The following is a 13,258-nucleotide window of genomic DNA, read 5'->3' on the forward strand; positions in this document are numbered from 1 at the left end:
AACAATTTCTATAGCGGCCGTAATTTTGAATGATCCATAATAACTCGATATGATTTCATTTTTTCTCTCCATATCTTCTTTGTTTGAGATTTGCAATAAAACAGTCTTTGGGTTCTAAACAACATTTTAGAGATCAACGACATGAGAGACTTGGTTAAACATAAAGGGCAAATGTTCGGAAATATTTAGAGTTTTTTCCCACTTTTTTTTTTTTTTTTTGCTTTGACATTCCTGGAAAGAGTAGCTTTATGAACAAAGGAGAGATTAACGTTGGCTGTACAATAAGAAAATCTAGTTCAACTTCCACCCTGATGGCGCTTATATTCTGAAATATTTTATAATGTATGTACATTTTGGGTTCTTCCATCATGTCGGAATCTGCGCTTTAAGGGCAGGGATCAGGAAGGAGGTGGTGAATGAATGGCGGTATCGGGTAACATGGCTACTGTCACTACGAAGTATTCACATCCGGTTGGGAGACCATAGGGGTTCATACTTGATGATCCTGAATTCAGGGTTAACCTCTCTGTCCCTGTGTTAGAAGTTAGTTGATCCGCAGGATCTGCCCTGCCACGATCAGGTCCACTTGATGAAGGCTTCACCGTCTGACGCTCAATGTGCACAATCTGCCCGACAATGTAGCTTGGCTGGCTTGGGAGATGATCAGTAAACAAGGCCACCGATTCAGCAGACAAGTAGTAGTTGGAGCAGTTTCGGGTTATGGCCTCGTAATGCCCGGATGAATTTAGAATAAATGCAGCAATCTCATGGACTTGCAAGCGGCTAAAAGATATCTTTTCCTTGTTTGCCTGAAGCAAGAATTTCGAACCAGTCAGATAAACAGATAAAGAAATAAACATAAATTACATAAACACAGACGGGCAAACTATTTATTCTACATCAGCTTGCTAGACATAATACATGGTTAACAACTCTGCAGGAACAAATGCCTATAGAAGTTGCTTTTCATGGTTTAAGCATATATATATATATTAAACAAGTCACATTCACCCATTGTTTGATAAGTTGAGAACAGTGACCCTGTTACCTGCTTCTCAAGTTGATGCTTAGTGAACAGAGTTTTAACCAGCTCATTTTTCTCTTCCAATTCCTTCCTAAGCTGTTCATTTACACCTTCAACATTAGTGTACTTCTCATGCAGCTCTTCACGATGCTTAGACAAGAAACCAACTTTTTCAGCAAGGACCCGGATACATTTGCGGAACTCAGCAGAGCCATCATCTTCACCATCATTAAGGGAGCTGAAAATTTAATAGCACAGATGACAATTGTCATTATACTTCCAATCAAAGAAGTTTAAAACAAAATAAAGTAAAACAAGGAGAAAGAAGAAAAATAAAAGGAAGAGAAGAAGATAATTATGTTTATGTATCACCCTTTAAACTCCAAAGGAAATAGAAAGCAGATGTTTCTATATTTCCCCAGGAAAATGATAATAGCAATGAGTTTGAACAAAAGTATAAAATTTTAAGCTCTCTTACTTAATTTATAAAATTGAGAACAAAATTATGTTCCTTTTATTCCAGCCCTGACCCTGCCACTCTTTTGCCCCTAAAAATGGCCAATCAGTGGATAAAGGAAACTGGATAGAATATAACTACTGTGCAAACCTCAAAAGCACTATAACTTACTTGGCTAAAGACAGAGACAAAGTACGCAAAGAATCAGCAAAGCCGGCCATCCCACCAGGAGTGTAGACACAGTTCCGTAGCCTTTCAAAAAGACCACGCATCTTAACAGCCGATGCACGGAGGGCACTATATTCTGAGGCCCTCCGATCAGAAGCACAACGATGGCTTTGGGCTTCCTCTCTTGCTTCATGCAAACAATTCTCCAAGTGAGCACAGTTCATCTGAAACCGGGGAGGGAAAATTAGAATATAGCAAAGAAGTTTGACCAAATAGCTGAATTTACACCATAATGACAAAAACACAGGTTAGACTTTCCTTCTACATCCCCTCCAATCAAATTTCATTAGTGAAAACTATATTCCAAATAAAATAATATATGAAGGATCCTTGAGTTCACCAGTAACCTCTTCGTCAGTCATCCAACTTTGCCACCTAGTCCAACCAACAATTTATTGGGTTTCTCTTGCTTTTAACAATTTATGTTTACACCTGAAACATTGTTTTGTCTAGAATGATCCAGATCCAGTTCTGCCTCTCCTTTCACCCAAATTGTGGGTGCCACTAGGCCAGTACAATTACAAAAACAATTTACTTGTACATCTAGCCCAGCATGTATACATGGTAGGACACCCTAGACTAAGAAAAAATGAAGTAAAAGGTACTGAAGTAAATAATAGGCAACATGATGCATTCGACTTCCACATGCATGTTATAATGCCAATTGGAGATAGATAACCCAGAAAGTGGTATCAATTTTTGTCCCACTTTCACATAATGTTCAAGGTAACTTGGTGCACTAAGAAAGGTATATGAATTCAAATAACGTAGTTCATAACATGTGAGGGGAATTCTAGAAATATCCATATTAAAGTTAACATGACTGCTTTAAAAGATGAAAATAGAGGGAAGGAATTTGCTGCTACTACCTGAGATTCATCAAGAAGTTTACGATTTGTTTCCATCTCACTCCTAAGCATGGACATCTCATTCAAAGCATCCTTAAACTTTGCTTCAGTTTCACTTAATTGGTTCAACTTATCTGCAAGAGCACTTTGTAACTCCAACACAAGATCCCCACCAACTTTTGAGTCTAAACCTAGCTCAGCTGCTGTCTCACAAGGCAAAGCATTCAGAGGCTCAGGCATGCTTTCAGCAGTAGAACTGTTAGTGAGAGACATGCCAGACTGTCCCACCATCCTATCTTTTCCATCTTTCACTCCAACTTGCAGATCTTCTTGTTGTGGCTCTTGCATCGATGAATCCAAATGAGGGTTGAGCATTCCAGATGACTCCATCATATTTTCGTCAACCCCTTCTCGACCTTTCCTCGTCTGTCTTCCTGACTGTCCAAGCTTTGCATCCAAAGAATTCGAAATGCAAGAAACCTCATCCATAGGCTCAGATGTAGTTACACGAGGCACATTCACCCCACAACCTGAGATTTCGGGCTTGCAATCATTCCTTTGACCCTTAAGGCCAAAGTCGGTGGCATTATTAGTTATAGAAAGCTTTGGCCCCTGTGAATACCGATCAGACAATCTCTGCTCAAGTTCCTGAATGCGCTTTTCAATGAAACACACTGCATTTGTTTTTCCTTAAGCATTTGTTGGAGATGTTTTTCGTACTCATCTTTTAAATGCAAGGCTTCAGCAGTCTTTTCCGCAGAATTTTTCAATAAAGTATTGACTTTACTATCATCAAGTGATTCATATTCAAATTCAGGACCCAGAGAACAAATCAGGGCAATTGCAGTGGCAAGTTCAGCTTTTAGTTTTGCATTCTCAACTTCCATCTTGCTAGTTCCGGCAATCTCAACCAATTCAGATCCCTCAAGGAAGTCATGGGATCATCTTTTCCCAGAGTATCTACACCGATCTCTTCAGTATCACCAGAATGAGAACTCTCATTCGACAAGGAACTTGAACCTCTTAAGCTAGCAGATTTGCTAGGCAGTCCTACTAAATACTCGGGAGCATAATGGTCCAGGTCAGGAATATCAATATCGAGCAATGCATTGTCAAAAGGAGCTATATTGACATCACACTGGTTAGGGGTATCATATAACCCCATGGAAGCCAATACATCCTTGGGTATGTACAAACCATGTGCTTTCAGAAATTCCTCCCGTCTCCTGACCTCAGCTTCTCTCTTTGTTGCAAGCCTTTCAGCCAGCTGACCAGCCATGCCCATGTAAAGCTTCATAGATGCCTTTCTTCTTATTATTTCAGCAAGACATGCTCTATATGCAGAACCAATTCCACGGATTAACTTAAGGTCCATAAATAGATCCTCCTGGCGCACCATTGCCTCTTTGAAAACAGGAAACTGCAGTTTGACGTCCTTGATGTGGTATGTAACATATGTAGTCTTTTGCATATACGTGTGAACAAACAAGTTCATTTCATTCTTCTTATCCTTGCAAAAGTCGAGCAGCTTTGATATTGCATGTTCACAAGCCAACATCCTTGGCAGATGATTTTTGTCATGGACATCATACATAGGACCCAGGGCTGAAACTGCATCATGAGGACGAAGGGAGGAAGATAATTGAGAGGACAGACAATCATCTACAAGTTTCTTCACTGTATTGACATCTTTGCTGCAATAATCGAAATGCAAAGTCATCAATTTCAAACATAATGAAACTTTACAAAGATAATTATTAGAGAAAATCATTGCATCACAAAAGAACTGTAAACAAAAAGCAGTTGAAAAAGAGAATAGCAAACAAAAAAACTTATGCTTAAAAAAGTTGAGATCCAATTGGATCTTAGAAAGTAGAATAGAAAGGAAATGGGGGCTCTTAAATTGTCTCAGAAATAAAGTTCAGTTTCTCAATCTCAAAATATTCTATATAAGTGTCAGCTAGCGTTAGAAGAAATATTTTTCACTTCACCGTTTTCCAAATGCACTTTTAAACGTTATGAAGGGTTCATAATACTTTTATGACCAGATTAGACTATTATAACATTAAAACCCCCCATGCTTCTGTTTTAATATTTCCTTCCTTTGACACTATTGTATATATATATCATGAGGAATCCCATAACTGATCTCAAACAATTCATAGCCATATGGACATGAGGAATCCCATTAGTAAATCTCCTCCAAATCACCAAGCCACATAAGACTAGACAAAAGGCTATCATTAACCTTATATACTAATACAAGTTCTGCCTATCGTCATCAATCAGTAAAGTATTGCCTTCAAAGTCATTATTGTTTTAGCCTTTTAGCTCACATCTCCATTTTGGATTCCCAAACAAGGGTTTGTGCCTAAATAACAATTTAACAAGAAACACATCAGCTGAGTTCTTTCACAGTCTGGAATACTAATCCCTGCTTATTTTCCAGGACAACATGCAAACCAGAAATTTAACCTAAATTGTGTGCCTCAACATCCATTATAAACATTTCTGGTGAGTCATGAAAAACAAAGATCATAAGAATAACAAGTGTAATGATTTTCCATGCTGAACGCTCAAAATATTAAATCGATCCCTGCGATAACAACTATCCAATATAAGAAGGAAAAAAAATTAAAAGTTCTAGGTACTCTTTTCCTCCTTATTTGTCCTTCATGTTACTTGTATAACATGGAGGGTGCAAAAGGGGTTTTTTAATGAGGCCTAATTTCTATAAAAAAAACATTGAAGTGACAACATCAGCATAAACAATCACGACACAGGATCACAATAACATGATAAATAGGCTGATTTCAAATAACTAGGGTCCTAGGAGGAAAACAACAAATGTATAAACCAAAATAGCAAACCTTAAAGACTGCATAATGCTCTTCTGTTCATTCAGGTACCGCTGATGCTCTTTGATAGTTAGTTCTAAATTCTTAATAGGCATGGAAGCCCTTGAAGTGAACAACTCCTCTACCTTGCGCTTCACCTCACCAAACATCTGATTGAGTTGCACAACTTTGTTCTCAAACTGCCAGTGGGAGCTGTTACAGTTTTCTGCTGACTTCCTTAAGTTATCTTCCTTCACAAAATCGGATAAGCATTTCCTAGTAGCAGTCTGTAATGTAGGGTGAAGCTTGGTGGATCTCAACTTCTGCATATCCTTATCAAAGTTTGCCAACAAATCAGCATGATATCGATGTTGTTGCTTATACCGCTTCATAAATTCCGAACAATTTTGCTGAATCATCCTATAATATTGATCTAAATTACCCCTTGCAACATCCAATGCCCTCTCCTGAACCTTCTGCTCCCTCAACAGCCTTTCACAATGATCAAACTTTGCCAGTGTTCGACTATATAGTGCATGTCCTCTGTGATAATGATACCTAAATTGCCTCTCATAAGAAGGTAAAGCCTTCAAAGCAGGGTCAAGAGCATCATCCAAAGGATGGGGATCACTACAAGAAGACGGCGGCCGGGGTTCAGAAACTTCAACTATATCGATGACCTCGGGTGGTGGTGGTGGGGAATTAGTTTGCAACCTTGACTTGTTAAATACGAAGACTTCCCGGTCGCTGGAAGGAAGCTTATATGCAGAAAGTGGTCTTTGCGGCTCGAGTTTCAAATCTGCACATAGAACAAGCTGATCGTTGAAATGAATCCCGGAAACAAGTTCGATGGATTGCATAACCGCTTCCACCAAAGCTGTCTCATTGCAATCGAGCTCAAATGAATGCCCGCTCTCAGCTATATGAACCAAGAGCTTACCTTCAGGAATCAGATCGTTTGTGATACTTGAAGTCATCTTTTCTTCAGCTCCCAAAAGACCACAATGCAAACCCAAAACAGACCACCAAAAATTAAATGTTTTGGCAAACTAACCCGCACAGAAATGGGGGTAATTTACCACAACCTCAGCCCTAAATGATAAAATCCTAAATTTTCACCAAACATACACGAGTGAAGCAGCGAAGGTTTCCTGGATATGATAAACCAATAAAGTTCCCAAAGTTAACTTGGAATCCTTCCTAGAAACCCTAAATCGAAACCGAGCCACCATAAAATCCCTCTGAAAATACCGAATTTTCAACAGATCCACCAATTAAAATGCCACAAAAACCCTGATTCTCGTCAGCCAACCACCGAATATAATAAATCAATTTGCCCAAAAAGGCAACCCGAACTCTTCAGATAACCCCCAAATATCCCTTTTTTGCTTGGCAAACAAGAAAACACAATTTAACCCTCCAACCCAAAAGAATATACCAGAAAAAACAAGCTTGGAATAGGAGAGAATAAGGAGAAGGGGAAGAAGAAGAAAAACCCGGAATCCGCGAGCAAACAAAATCAAAAGCGATTACGTGAAGAGAAGGGGTTGTGTGAATCTTTAGGGTTGAAAACAAAGGTTCTCTCCACGAAACCCTTACGATATAAATTTTTTATTTTTATTTTTTAAAATTTGGCCTTGTTTGGCTTCTTTTTCTAAAGGGAAAATCACAGAGAAACTTTTGCGGGAAGTAAACCAACGACGATGGCAGTAGCAGAGCTCTCTCTCTCTCTCTCTCTTCTGTTTCTTCCTTATCTCTGCTGGGAATACAAAGCCTAATTTTATTTTATTCATTTGTAGCTTTTATTTATTAATTTGACTAAATTATCTTCCTTCAATGGAAGCAAGCAAACTCCTTTTCACGGTTGGATTTGGCAAATGCGCACCGGTTTAACAACAAAACTAATTTCTTTTTCGTTGAATACGAAAACTAAGTGCAAAATATTATTATTAGTATTGTTTTTAAAATATTAATTTATATAAATTCATCTTTAATTTTTGTAATATTTAAATTTCATTTTTAAGTTATAACTCTCGTTTTGAATGTCCTAAAAAAAATTTACAGTTCAAATTCATTAAATTATCAATATATACTAATCACGTCTCTTGCTAATAAAAATATTAAAATATATTAACCGTCATATAAATACATTTGTGCTTATGTAATAATATGAAGTGATACAAATAGGGATAGATATGGGTCGGGTCAGGTCGGGTCGAATTTTCATTCCACTCGATTACACCTCAAAATTTTAAATTCTTCGCCTGATCTGAATCCGATCCGAAAAATATATCCCTTTCACCCTGTAGACACTCATTTTCTTATTATTTTTTTCCTCCAAAAAAATAGACATAAAAAGAAAATTAACTAGAGTTCATCTCCTAGGAGGACTCTTCCACCACCACATCCTTTAAACTAACAACAACCTTATCCCATGAAATCCAATATCCCACTACAACTCAACTTCCCCAAGAGTCCCATAAAATTTGAACTCTCACCATCATCTCTCATATATCCCTATTTAAACCCATCTTCACACCTTGTAAAGGGGAGGAAAATTCTTGGAGAAGAAAAACCTGCGAAAAGAGAAAATGAAAAGCTCCATGAATCATGGGAAGTAGAATGCCAAAGCATCAAGCCGGCAAGTAAATATTCAAATCTCGGGCGAACCAACATTCAACAGCAAATTTTTTTTAACTGGAAGAAGGTAATAGAACCGAAATTGTTTTCATTGTATCAACACAATTTTGGAGTTTGCATGGTTGATGGTTGAATGCTTTCAAATTCGGTGAAAGTGCTTGTAACGAGCGTGGCTTAATTTCTTTCCTTGAGTAGGATGATCAAATTCTGTATTGGCTTTTTTTTTGCATTGAAATAATTAAAATCTGCATTATCTTCATTAAACAAGACAAGAAAATCATAATTTATGGCTTTGCATTCCCTGGTTCATTTGTTTAAAACGTGATTTCCATCTCTTCTTGGCTAGCATGATTGATCTTATTTTCTTGATTTTAATTTTTATGGTATTAATTGGTAATTAAAACATTAGCCGAAGTTTAATTAGTTTAATTTTACCAATAATCGTAATTTGATTTGGTTAATTAATTGATAACAAACGTGACTTCTTCTTTGTATAATACGCAGGCTTTAACTTCCATAATTAGTTTAATTAATTTTAATTTTCTTTGAATTCATGATTTGGTGCTTTTTGTATTCCCTGAATTACTTGCATGAAGAAAACGTGACCATTGATTGCCATTAAGCTCCATGTTTTGATGGAGGTTTTAATTATGGTATTAATTTGGTTAATTCAGACGTTAATTGTTTTAATGGGGGTGGACTAACGTGATTAGTTTCCATGTTTGTTAATAAGTTATTAATAATTAGATCAGAATTTTTGGAACGTTTTGTTAATTGATTAATTGCTTTGTCAGTTTCGATAATTAGTTTTAAACTCACATTATTATTAATTGGTTTTAATTGACTTTAATTTTGACACCTAGACACTCACATTAATTATTCTTATTCGTAGTTGGACTATAGGGAAATAATTTGATGATTCAATAATATCTCTCTTTTGGCCTTAATTAAGAATTCGAATAATAATTTTGATGCATGATGTTGAAATTGAGTATGTTTGAATCAAATATTTTTGACTTTTTTTCAGTAGTAATTCTAACCAATCAGGTAAGTAATTCGAATCGAATATTTTAAATTTAAATTTAAATTTTAATTTTCGCAATCAAAGACAATCGGCAATTAATTGGTACCGAAAGGGCGGTTCAAGGGTGCTAATCCTTCCTTGACCGTAACCGACTCCCGAACTCGACACGTTTTGGTACAACGCAGATCAGGTAAGATGGTGTCTGACCCACCTAAATTCATTTTAAAATGGTCGGTGGCGACTCCCAATCCATTTTTCACGTCGAAGCCCAATTCCGAGGCCCAACCGAAAGACGGTTGCGACAGCTTGGCGACTCCGCTGGGGACAGGTAAGTGAGTCAGGCCAGAATTTATGCGGTTCGGTTCCGATTTACCTTTGATTATTTTTCAAATAATAGTTGTACTAACATTTTTTCAATGATTTCAGATTTTTGAAAAGTTTCTATCTCAGGCTCTATACCCGAGCTCCGAACCCTTTTAAGTGGGGGCGAAAGCGACGCCGTTCGTGTGAATTTATTCACCGTATGGGCCTAGCAAGTACCTTCGGGATTCATATACCTTATGCCTTCGTGTGAATTTATTCTCCGTATGGCATAAGGGAATGTTTCCTCTCGAGTTTAACTTAGTCCATATAAGCTTGTAATAGGCTTAGGACTAAGGGTCTGGCAAGCCCAAGGGGGCACCGGCAAGGAGAACTCGAGTACCTTTTTAGAACCTAAACCGGGAGAGTACAGGGAATTAGAGCCCACCCCAAAACCTCATTCCAAACCCTAGGCTGTTTCGTTTCCTGCATTATTTATGTTCAAAGCATGCGAACTAGACAACTATGCGGTTAGGATTGTTTGAAATTAGCATACGGGATAGAAATCATGTCCGAGTAGGAATATTAAGCATGTTCGGGTAGATATCATGTGGGGTAGGACTTTTTTTTCATGATTATTTTTACCTCACTAACTTTTTTTTTTCTCTTTCACTTTATTTTCATCCCTTGCATCATTTAAAAGAGGTGTTGATCCACTAAAACGTGTTTGCTAAACATGAATAATCTGCATTAATGGACAAAGGGGTTGTAATACAAGAGATAAAATGCAGAGGACAGTCTACAAGGAGACTATGTGTCACATTTAATCCAGAAGACGTGGTGCCCGCGATTGAAGAGTATATCACTATACTGCATTATAAATGACTCAATGAACCGGGTCTACATCAAGCACAATGAAAGTCTATCTTGAAGAACTGACTGACAGAAGTTACAGGGGCAAGATGAAGACCACTGATCTTAGGAGTCACTTCAAAGACGACAATGGCAAAATGATAACTGAAATGGGAGACCATTACTGACGAATTCAAGAAACAGACAAATGGACTTAACATAGTTCCTATCATTAAGGGCTCCAATGACGTATTCGTTGGGAACAAGCTCAACGAAAGATAAATGCCGGAGGTGCAGTCCTTTAACTTTTTTTTAGGCAAACAAACTCGTCATTTGCACTGTTCATCCAGAGAAGCCAGAGCGGTTCGACAGGTTATTCAACTGATGACGGATGAAGGCAGAAGACTAGTCAATATGTTAGAAGCTGTCAGAATATTTTTGTCTCTTAAAAGATAAAACACTTTTGTCCCCAATAAGGATTATTTCTAGTAACAGACACATTTTTTGGATCAATGCCTCGAACATTGCATGCATTATGCATCTAGACATATGTTGCATTTTGTCATTTTTCTTTGCATTCACATTAACTAACATATACATGTCTCATCAAAAGGAGAAAATACTGGATACACCGCCTCAAGCGTTGGACACACCCCATCCACATAACACTCGTTTGAAGAAGAAGAGATGGAAGCCAGAATTACACAAATCGAAGAGAATATGTTGAAACTACAGAAAGAGCTAGAAGATAAGATAGACCAAAATAGTCGAAATACTCTAGAAACAATCACAAAGAACCAAGAGTCCTTGGTTGATCAGATCGTTGCCAAGTTAGTTGGCCTACAACAGACCAGTGCGCCTGGGGCAGGTTCATCGGAAGGGGTAACTATACAACCTACCCCACAAGTGGTTATCTCACCTGAAATCTTACCAGAACTTCGAGGGACTCATCTGCTGCAAAAGCAAAGCCCTCGTCATCTGTATTAACCCTAAGAACAATCCGGGTTATTACCATGTACCGGATTTGGACGAAGAGGAAAAAGCGAGGAAGATGGAGAAAAAAATCAAACAATTGGAGGACCAAATGAATATAGTCAAAGGAGACGTGACTACCATGAAATCGATGCAGCGGAACTTAGTCTAGTCCCGGACTTGGTTCTTCCCCGAAATTTAAGTCCCCGGAGTTCGAGAAGTTTGACGGGAACAGTTGCCCATCCGCTCACATCACCATGTTTTGCCGAAAGATGACAGGATATGGAGGAAACGACCAACTCCTGATCCACTTTTTCAGGATAGTCTGTCGGGCTCAGCCATTCGGTGGTACAACCAGCTCAGCCGATCAAATATCAAGACCTGGAAGGACCTGGCCAAGTCATTTCTGGAACAATACAAGCATAACAATGACATAAGGCCAGATCGAGTTATGCTACAAAACATGGAAAAGAAGCATAACGAGAGTTTCATGCAGTACGCACAAAAATGGAGGGACTTAGCTGTGCAAGTTCATCCACCGTTAGATGAAAAGGAAACCCGGAAACTTTTCGTGCAGACCCTGAAGGCTCCATACTTCGGGCACCTGGTGGCGATCACATCAGGAAGCTTTTCAGACTTGGTTATGGTCGGAGAAATGATTGAGTCGGCCATAAAGCAAGGCAAGATTAAGGATGGGGAAGCCAGTAAGAAGCCTCCTATGAGGGAGAGAGATGGAGAGGTTAACAACATCAAACACTTCAACAAAGGTGTTACAATCTCCAGCCCAAAATCAACTGCAGCTGTACCGTCAGGTACTTCTAAACAAGATTCCAGGAGGGAAAGGGAACATTTCGACCCTATTCCCATGACCTACAAAGAGTTTTACCAGCAACTTCTTGACACCCATGCAGTGTCACCATACCCGGTGGAACCCATAAAGCCCCCATACCCCAAGTGGTATGATGAGAATGTACATTGTGAATATCACGGCGGTGTCCCAGGACACACAATTGAGAACTGTTACACATTCAAAAGAGTCGTACAGAAGATGCGTAACCACAACTGGATCGACTTCAACACTTGGGGCATCCAAGTGAGGAATATCATTTCGTCATTTGAGGCATTCTGTTTGAACTTGTTTTTTTTTTCACTTTTTCTCAAGTTTCTATAAGAACATTTGAATCAATTTATGTTACTTTAAAAGATGTTAAGCAATGGATCACATTTGCAAACTTGCAATTCTTTGAATATCATTTGAATTAAGAAACTATGTGAATGGTTCAAAGTTACGGATCTTTGACAAAGTAACATGTTTTAAAACAAGGACCTTGACATTACCCAGAATATCCCTCAAACACCGTACCCTGCTCTTACAATTAACCAATACAACCCTTTCCTTTCATAAGGTACGGACAACATGGGGCATCCTTTGCATATGACAATTACTATGTTTTTTATTTAAAATGTTCAATGACGATGAGAATCTTTACAATGAAAGAGTCGAGTAGGTGAATCTGGTTTAGGTCAGTTGCTTGAAAATTGAACTCTAAGATGAGATTCCTTGACTTTCAAAAACACCTAGACTATGACAGGTTCTTCTTGACAATCTTAAGAAATTAAATCCGTAAAAACTGAGCTATTCCGCTAAGGCAATGGTTATAGAGGAAACTTGAAAGCCCTGGCCTTATGGGTAGATTACGTTCAAACCATGACATTGCTCGGACACTTGGCAATTCGGTGTTTGCTCCACTGCTCTTGTCAGGCGGAAGACTCTGTGATGAAATGAACCCTTCAGTTAACTTGATAAGAGTGATTATAATATTAAGCTGTCCCTCTAAAGCAATTGGTTAAATGCCCCGGCTTTATGGATTCAGCTAGCCAGATAATGACAAGTTAAGTCAAATTTCTAAGCAAGAAATTTCGGTAAAATGGACTAAGGGAGTTAAGGAACACCTGTTATAGTCAACTACACACGAGCACTCAAGAATTTCATTTTTAGACCGATGTTTTTGCACTGTCTTTGTTAGAGGAGCCTACAAAGCTTGAACAAATAGAAGATTTCAGAGGACTGAAATA

The 13,258-nt window shown here is 38.2% G+C and overlaps 1 pseudogene; it reads right to left on the reverse strand.

Annotated features, from left to right (window-relative positions):
* Positions 1 to 290: 290 nt before the first annotated feature.
* On the reverse strand, positions 291 to 7,089 carry LOC120182211 (annotated as a pseudogene).
* Positions 7,090 to 13,258: the final 6,169 nt, after the last annotated feature.

The sequence above is a fragment of the Hibiscus syriacus genome, unplaced genomic scaffold (assembly GCF_006381635.1).
Source record: "Hibiscus syriacus cultivar Baekdansim isolate YM2019G1 unplaced genomic scaffold, ASM638163v2 tig00112632_pilon, whole genome shotgun sequence".
In the NCBI taxonomy this organism is placed as follows: Eukaryota; Viridiplantae; Streptophyta; class Magnoliopsida; order Malvales; family Malvaceae; genus Hibiscus; species Hibiscus syriacus.